An 8,928-nucleotide genomic window follows, 5' to 3' on the forward strand; every position below is an offset into this window, starting at 1 on the left:
AGAACTAACTATTGTTCTATGTAAAGTAAATAAGGCTTTTAAATTTTTTAAGAAGCTTCATTTAAAATTAAATTAAAATGCAGAGCCCCCTAGACCGGTGGCCAGGACCCAGGCACTGTGAATGCCACTGAAAATCAGTTTGCTTGCCACTTTTGGCACGCATGTCATAGGTTGCCTACCCCTGGTCTGGTGGCTCAGGTACCCTCTTGTAAAGTGAGAATTCAAACCCCTTCTCCACATCAGTCAGAGGGAGGGATTGAACCTGCATTTATCACAAGCCAGCAGAGTGCCCTAACCACTCAGCTCCAAGTTATGAGGGGTGCCTGTCCCACAGTCCTTATGAGAGACAGAAATAGAACCCCCAGATCTGGTTCCTCCCCTCTACACACTGGACTGAATTTCCACTCAGAGCCATGCATAAAACTCGGGAGGCCTGGCTCTCAGTCCCTGTTTCTCTTACCCACTAGACCCCAATCCCTTTCCAGGGCTGGGACTAGAATCCAGGAGTCCTGTCTCCTAGTCACCACTACTCTAACCCACTTGACTCAACCACCGCCCCTAAAGCCTTTTAATAGACAGAAGTAACAATAATCTGAGAACTAGACACAAATTAGATAGATAGATAGATAGATCATGCTAATAGAGAAACATAATTAAGAAAAGAAGAGATAAAGAGAGTGCAAGAGAAATACAGAACTGACAAAAACTAACAGATAGAGAAGTAAAAACAAACTAACTGAGAGAGAAAAGTACAAAGAGACAGACAGACACCAATAACAACAAACTAATATATACAGAGAGAAAAGTATCAATGAGCTGATAGTGTTTATCACAATTTTTGGACTACTTTGATGTAAACTCCTTAATCCATTCTAAAAAACTGTCTCTCAATTTCATCAATTTCCCCACTCTCAATAGAAGGAAACTGAGGCACAGATATTCTGCCCTCTCTTTCTGAAGGTAAAGTCTTCGGACTGGCTCAGTTTTCCATACCCAAATTGAGCTAAGAATGAAACTATGAAAAAAAATCTGTTGTCACTTACAATTTCATCCTTAAAGTGCCACTGTGTAATTCCCAAATATATTTAATTGCAAGAGCAAACTTATGGTGCCGGTCAATGTGGAATCCTCCCAGATTGAGATGTCTTTTCTCCCCAGCTACAGACTGCAATTTGTTTCCCCCTCTCTCTCTCTAGCCTCATACACACTGCTCTATCGATCAATATCTCTATCTAATGTTCTTATCACTGTACTATGAGAAGCCATTCCCCCACTGCAAGGAGGCTGAGCTGCTGGAAATACACTGAGATCTGTGCTGTCTGCAGATGAGCTGTGTGTCAAAAAGGCTGATGATGAAGGAAGTTGATTTATCCATGTCTGTTTTCCAAGGGCTTGTGAGACTCACTCCCTGGAGCCCTCAACAGCCCAGAGGCAACAATTAATTTCTCTTGCCCTCTACTTCCCTGAAGAGTTTCCAGAAAATAAAATAATCAGAATTACAACGAGGCAGCAGGATCTAGAGGAAAGATTGTGAGGAAAACATTGCGGGCACACAGATTGTACTCCAGATGTCTGTCATCAATTCGTCACCCTGCTGCTGACCTGCTGTGTTACCTTGGGAAAGTCAATCCTTGGGGCTGTCTTTTCCTTCCCACCCTTTGCCTGTCCCTGGGGTGGAGACTATGTCTTCCCTAGTAAAATGGGCCTCTTATGTCAGGTTAAACTATTAGATAATTAATTAATTGATTAATTAATTAATTATTAAAAAGCTAAGGTCCAAGGTATCCTGAGATCTGATCCCAACTATTCCTCTGACTTTGTTCAGTCTCTTCACTGCTCCATTCCTCAGTTGTCATCCCTACAATGGGGATAATAGTTACAACTTGCTGTAGTTGGAATAGTTGAAATAGTTACAACATCTACTAATGTGATATATGCCATCGTGTGCCAGCAATTTCCCTTTCCCATGTACATTGGCCAAGAAAAAAGTACGTAAAAGAATAAATGGACCCCAATCAGCCGTCAGGAATTATAACATTCAAAAACCAGTTGGAGAATACTTCAGTCTCACTGGTCTTTCGATTATCGACCTAAACGTTGCAATATTACAACAACTAAAAAACTTCAAAAACAGACTTCAAAGGGAGACTGATTAATTGGAATTAATTTGCAAAATGGACACCATTAAATTAGACTTGAATAAAGACTGCGAGTGGAAGGGTCATTACACAAAGTAAATCTATTTCCCCATGTTTTTTTCCTCCTCGTCCCCCTCTTCCTCTCAACTTCTTGTCAACTGCTGCAAATGGAAAGTTACATATTCAGCAAAATAGACAGAGGACAGATAGATACTTAGATATTTGGTTACCTCTTATTCAGTGCTCAAAGTATATTCACCTGTAACATCCTAGTTTAAAAATTGCTCTACAACCTTTTTAATGTTTAGTGCCAGCAGTTTGGTTCCACTTTGATTTAGATGGAGCCCATCTCTCCTGTGTAGGATCCCCCCATCCCAAAAGTTTCCCCAGTTCCTAATTAATGTAAACCTCTCCTCTCTACACCATCGTCTCATCCACGCATTGAGACTCTGTAGCTCTTCCTGCCTACCTAGCCCTGCGCGTGGAACTGGGAGCATTTCTGAGAATGCCACCATAGAGCTCCTGCATTTCAGTCTCTTCCCTAGCAGCCTAAATTTGGCTTCCAGGACATCTCTTCTACTCTTCCCTATGTCATTGGTACCTACATGTACCATGACCACCAGATCCCCCCAGCACTACTTAGAAGTCTATCTAGATGCCTCGAGAGATCCGCAGCCTTCGCACCAGGCAGGCAAGTCATCAGACGGTTCTCCCGGTCATCACAAACCCAGCTATCTATTTTTCTAGTGATCGAATTTCCCATTCCTAACACCTGCCATTTCCTAGCAACTAGAGTTCCCTTCCTCGGAGAGGTAACCTCAGTGCAAGAGGCAACCCCAGCACCATCTAGAAGGAGGGTCCCAAATATGGGAAGCAGTAAAATATCCTGTAGCACCTTATAGACTAACAGACATTTTGGAGCATGAGCTTTCATGGGTGAATACCCACTTCGTCGGATGCATGTAGTTGAAATTTTCAGGGGAAGGTATATATATGCAAGCAAGAAGCAAGCTAGAGATAACGAGGTTAGTTCAATCAGGGAGGATGAGGCCCTGTTCTAGCAGTTGAGTGTGAAAACCAAGGGAGGAGAAACTGGTTTTGTAGTTGGCAAGCCATTCACAGTCTTTGTTTAATCCTGAGCTGGTGGTGTCAAATTTGCAGATGAACTGCAGCTCAGCACTTTCTCTTTGAAGTCTGGTCCTGAAGTTTTTTTGCTGTAGGATGGCCACCTTAAGATCTGCTATTGTGTGGCCAGGGAGATTGATGTGTTCTCCTACAGGTTTTTGTATATAGCCATTTCTAATATCTGATTTGTGTCCATTTATCCTTTTCCGTAGAGACTGTCCAGTTTGTCCGATGTACATAGCAGAGGGGCATTACTGGCATATGATGGTGTATATTACATTGGTGGATGTGCAGGTGAATGAACCTGTGATGGTGTGGCTGATCTGATTAGGTCCTGTGATGGTGTCGCTGGTGTTGATATGTGGGCAGAGTTGGCATTGAGGTTTGTGCATGGATTGGTTCCTGAGCTAGAGTTACTATGGTTTCTTTCAAGAAAGAAACCAACAGGACTCCACTGGCCATCACATACAGTCCCCAGCTAAAACCCTTCCAACGCATCATCAGGGGTCTACAACCCATCCTGGACAATGATCCCACACTTTCACAGGCCTTGGGTGACAGGCCAGTCTTCGCCCACAGACAACCTGCCAACCTGAAGCATATTCTCACCGGTAACTGCACACCGCATCATAGTAACTCTAGCTCAGACTTACACAGCTCTGTAACTATGAGAACTATGAGAACTATCCCTCTGAAACTATGAGAAGGTTTCCCTCTGCACACACACACACACGATGATGCTCAATCACACGTCGCACAAGCAGGCACACATACACCATCCAACATGCAATCAGTCACTCTAACACACCAGCCTAAATACACCAATCACACTCTTTCCCCCACACAAAAACAATCATAGACACACACGCAGCAGCTCTCACACACAAACACAACACCTTTATGTCCCAGTTTAGATGGGGTACTGTGTATAGTGACGTTACAAAACAAGGAACCAGATGTGAGTTTGTAAATGAGAACAAATCACTTTGAGGGCCAAGGCATCAGTTCCCACAAATTCTCTGGGCTGAGAACTGGCAATGCACAGAGTGTGGGGGTGGGTGTCTACAAACCACTTGCACTACCTGTTCCCCTGCACTGAAATGGAAACATGGGAACCCATCAGAAATCTTCTGACTTCTTGCTGCTGAGACTCTTGCATGATCTATCTCTTTATTCCTGTACATAATCTGTTGCCCCACTGCCTTGAACCTTCTGTCTGAACTACATATATCCATCACTGTGACATTTGAGGAATGTGTGGAGCTGATGTCATTTCTCCTACATGAGAGTTTTTGTTTATATTGCCCTCAGAACACACCCAATATTATTCTTACCTATCTTTGGTGGGAAAGTGGCAGCTCTGCAACATCTGCACATGGCCTGCCTTCTCCTAGAGTGAGGCCAAAGCAGTGTGGTGGCTTATTCTTCTTAACACCTTTGAGATGCTTTGGGGTCAGATGCCTGTTGTGAATGAGAGGAATATTCACACCATGTACTGTGTCCAGGTCCATATTTCTGGGTAGCATTTTTGCCTTTCTCCAAGGTATGTGAGAGAAGACAGCTGGGTTTGGAATATCTGCAGCTGATGTATTTATCTATAGTTATAAATTGCGGAACAAGCCTATTTAGGAGCCAAATTTTGAGTTTAATCAAACAAGACTCTGGTTGGGCGAAACTGGGATCTCAATAAGACCAGAGTAAAGCTGAAGTCATTGGAGTTATTTCGGCTTCATCCCCGAGATTAGAATTTCCTCCATTGTAAGTTTTGCCTGAGTAAAGATAGAGTGAATCTGTCCACCCCATTGTACCAGTTTTGCAGTGGTGTAACCTCACTGAAATCAGTGGAGCTATGGTGGCATAAAACTGGTATAATGGAGAGGACAATATAGATCAAGGACTTCAAGATTTTTTTTTTTTTTTAAAAAGTCTGGTTACTATTCCTTATTCACGTGCAACATTTGAATGAGAATTATGCACAATGCAAACAACAGCTTTAATCTTTTAGGAAAACTAAACTAATAGCTCACTATTATGGTTTTGTCTTGTCTATGCAATGCTCTTTCCATTGCTACCTCTATAAGTAGTCTTGGAAGAATTACATTTTTATCAGTAATAATTGGCAAATGTTGATTTCACCATACACACCCAAACCAGCGAACAAATATTTCCTTCAACAATCAACACTTCCAGTGAGACAAAGTAAGAAAAATGCTGCTTGAGAACTTATATGTGTTTGATTTAAGGATATTGACTTTGTATATTTTGACATCATGTTGAAACATTGTGCTTTCACAGTTCTCAAGTTTTAAGTTTTTGAATCTTAACATGTACTATCATTAAATAACTATTGTCTGACCCCCTTCAAAATTTCCTGTAACTGTGAAAATTTAAACTGATAAAAATAAAAAAAAAAATGCTTAGCCCAGAGTCAATTCCCCACGTGGAGTTCCTGACTCAGCTTCCTCAGAGATCCTGGCTGAACCCCTCTGGCACACGAGTCCCCTCTTCTGCTCAGACCCACTCCCCTGACATGACCCAGACCCAAGAACAGCTTCCACCCTGCTTTCCTTCTGTCCACCTCAAACACATAGAATTCTCTCCTGCTTTTCTCCTTTGGCCAGCCCTGGCCATCACTTCCTTCCCACACCACTTTCTTCCTTCCTCTGCCTGGCCCTCTCTAGAGCTAGAGGGGCTTTCAGTCCCTCATCCCATTTAGTCCATCACCTCTCAGCCAAGCCTGCCTAAGGTGGGGAACAGGGAGCACTCATCTGCGGAGTAGATCCTGTGGCTAGGAACTACAGAAAGACCCAGCAACTCAGGACATCCAGCAAAGGGACATAGCAACGGCTGCTGGATAATACAGTGGTGGGAGCATGAGAGAGAGAGAAAGAGAGAACCTCACTATTCTGACAGTGGATGCATACATGAATAGATAGATAGATAGATAGATATAACCAATGAGTCATAACACTGGAGGCTCAAATGCATCGCAAGCTGGAAAAAATTCAACAAAGACCAGATCAGTAAGTTTACCATTTCAATTAAATATGTTAGACTATTAATATACAGGGCTAATTTACAACATAAAATCTGAAATATGTTTGGAACTCTTTAAAGCTTTAAGTCAATCAAACATCTAGAGTCTATTAGACTTGGTTTTTTAATCCAAAAAGAGAAATTGTTTTCATAGACATCCCAAAAATCTCCAATTGTTCATGTTTAGACAAGTGAGAACCAAACATTTTCAGAAAAAAATTGCAGAAAACTGGAGTCAATGAGGCAGATTCCACTGTCATTCATCTCAGGGTATTTCCATGGTGTTACACGGGAGTATCTGGTTTCAGGGAGAGGAGATTGAGGCCCTTTGGCTCCAGCCACTGCCGCATCCTCCATCCCCTGAATGCTCTTTCTTTAGTCTCTGGTATCCCTTCCCTCTGCACTCCAAACAACCTCAACCCTAATCCCTTCCCTCTCCTCTCAACAACCATCCACCTCACGAATGCTCTTGGTCTCTCTTCTTTGAGATTCCTCCTCCCACGGCCCAGAGCAGATTCCTCACCCAGAGTTCCTGAGAACATCGGATATTCTGGTACTTCTGGGAAAGCTGTGGGTCCGCCCCTGCCTGCATGTCCCTGCCAGCCAGTGTGACCTTGCATTCAACTCTCGTCTGTGATACTGGACAAAACCACATCTGGTTTTGTCTCAGTACCAGACAGGGGACAAGTCACACAAAATGGTGATTATCTGGATTAAAACCAAATGAATGGCCAGCTACCTCAATCCTCCCTCCACCCCCAACAGCTTCTGCACAGATTCTTAGATACCTCCTCCGCCAGGAATATGTTCCAACAAACCAGATCTCCTTCATTCTTTCCCAGAGGCGCTGGTGGTGGGTATATTGTCCAACAGTAAACAGTGTGGCTCCCTTCTGGAGTAGGGCCTAATAAAGTTAAAGGAGTCCTTGGGAACTTGCATTTAACTCCTCCAAACTCTTTAAAATCACAGCTCTGCTCTTAGACCAATGCCCTGTATTCTACTAGACAGGATGCCACCAGGTTAGCTGTCAGACACAGTGCCTTGGAGAAGTGCGCTTGCTTTACAGGTGAAAAGAAGGATTTAGTTCTCTAGGGCTCTTAATTAAGGACCAAACAACCAAGAGACTGAAAACAGGCTTTAGTCTAGAATTTTAAAGGTCCCTAAGAAATCTGGAGCTTAGGTCCCATCAATGGAAATTTTTGCAGAATATTCATAGGATTTCAGGCCAGATGGGACCATTAGCTCACCCAGTCTGAGTCTTCTGACCTCCTATCGGTCACAGGACATTTACACCTGTCTTGAGCCCAATAACTTATGTTTGATGACAGCATGTTCCAGTAGAGCATTCAGTCTTGATCTGAAGACATCAAGAGATGGAGAATGCAGTACTGGCCTTGGTAAAAGCTGCCAAGGTGAATTGGACGTACAGTCCCACTGAAGGGAATTTTCAAAGCGACTTCAGGAATTTGATAGATTTGAAGTTCTGAGCCTTATTGTATTTGTGTCCCATTACATGGTTTAGCATATGCCACAAGGAATGTTGCTGCTCTTTGATCATTTTGTCAGTGGCAGTTGCCGTACTGGGAAGAGAAAAGAAGTCTGAGTGGGGACCTGATAACAGTCTTCAACTATGTTACGGGCTGTTAAAAAGAGGATGGTGATCAATTGTCCTCCATGTCCACTGAAGATAGGACAAGAAGTAATGGGCTGAATCTGCAGCAAGGAGATTTAGGTTAGAGATTAGGAAAAGTTTTCTAACTCTAAAGACTCTGGGAGATGCCGAGGAGAGGAGTGTGTGCTAGCTCAGAGAGAGATGCCTAAGTCTCATCAGGGAGGCTCCTGTCTCTGCTAGTGAACTACAAACCAGTGGAAGATAGGCATGTGCTCAATACGGGACCTATTCTGGTAGTACCCACTACTTTATGATATCAAATGGATACTTCCATCTAATCAAACATACCTAACTTGCCCAAACCCCCACCCACATTTTCCAAAAGCATGTGGAACAAAGAAAGAAATCAGCCAACCAACCAAATACAGTACATCCTCACTATAACCAACCCCTCGGGATCTAAGCAATTTATTCTTTAAAGCCAGAGGTTCATAATTGCAAAAGAACCCTGCCGCTGGGGGCAGCAGCTGACACCTTTAGCCCCACAGCCATGATGGAGGCTGACAGCTCTTCCAGCCCTGCGTCAGTAGTGGGGGCAGAGAACTCCTCCGGCCTCAGTGCCGCGGCAGGGGCAGAATGTTTACTCCCCACCCTGAAGAAAGGAGAAGAGATAGAGACCTCATGTGTGACTTGATATGGTAACTGATTTTATGTGGAAAGTGCTCTGACACCATGGTGACAGGTGACGGTAAAAAACCTCAGACTGATCGATTGATCAATAGATGGAGGGGTATGTATGGGGATGGATGGATAGCTAGACAGGGATAAGTTCATTGAGGATAGGTCCAGTAATGGCTATTAACCAAGCGGGTCATGGATGCAACCCCGTGCTCTGGATGTCCCTAAGCCTCTGATGCCAGATGCTGGGATTGGACAGCACAGAATAGGTCACTCAATATTGTCCTGTTCTGTTCTTTCTCTCTGAAGCATCTGATACTGGCCAGGTGTGAGACAGGA

The sequence above is a fragment of the Gopherus flavomarginatus genome (genome assembly GCF_025201925.1).
Source record: "Gopherus flavomarginatus isolate rGopFla2 chromosome 12 unlocalized genomic scaffold, rGopFla2.mat.asm SUPER_12_unloc_1, whole genome shotgun sequence".
Classification (NCBI taxonomy): domain Eukaryota; kingdom Metazoa; phylum Chordata; order Testudines; family Testudinidae; genus Gopherus; species Gopherus flavomarginatus.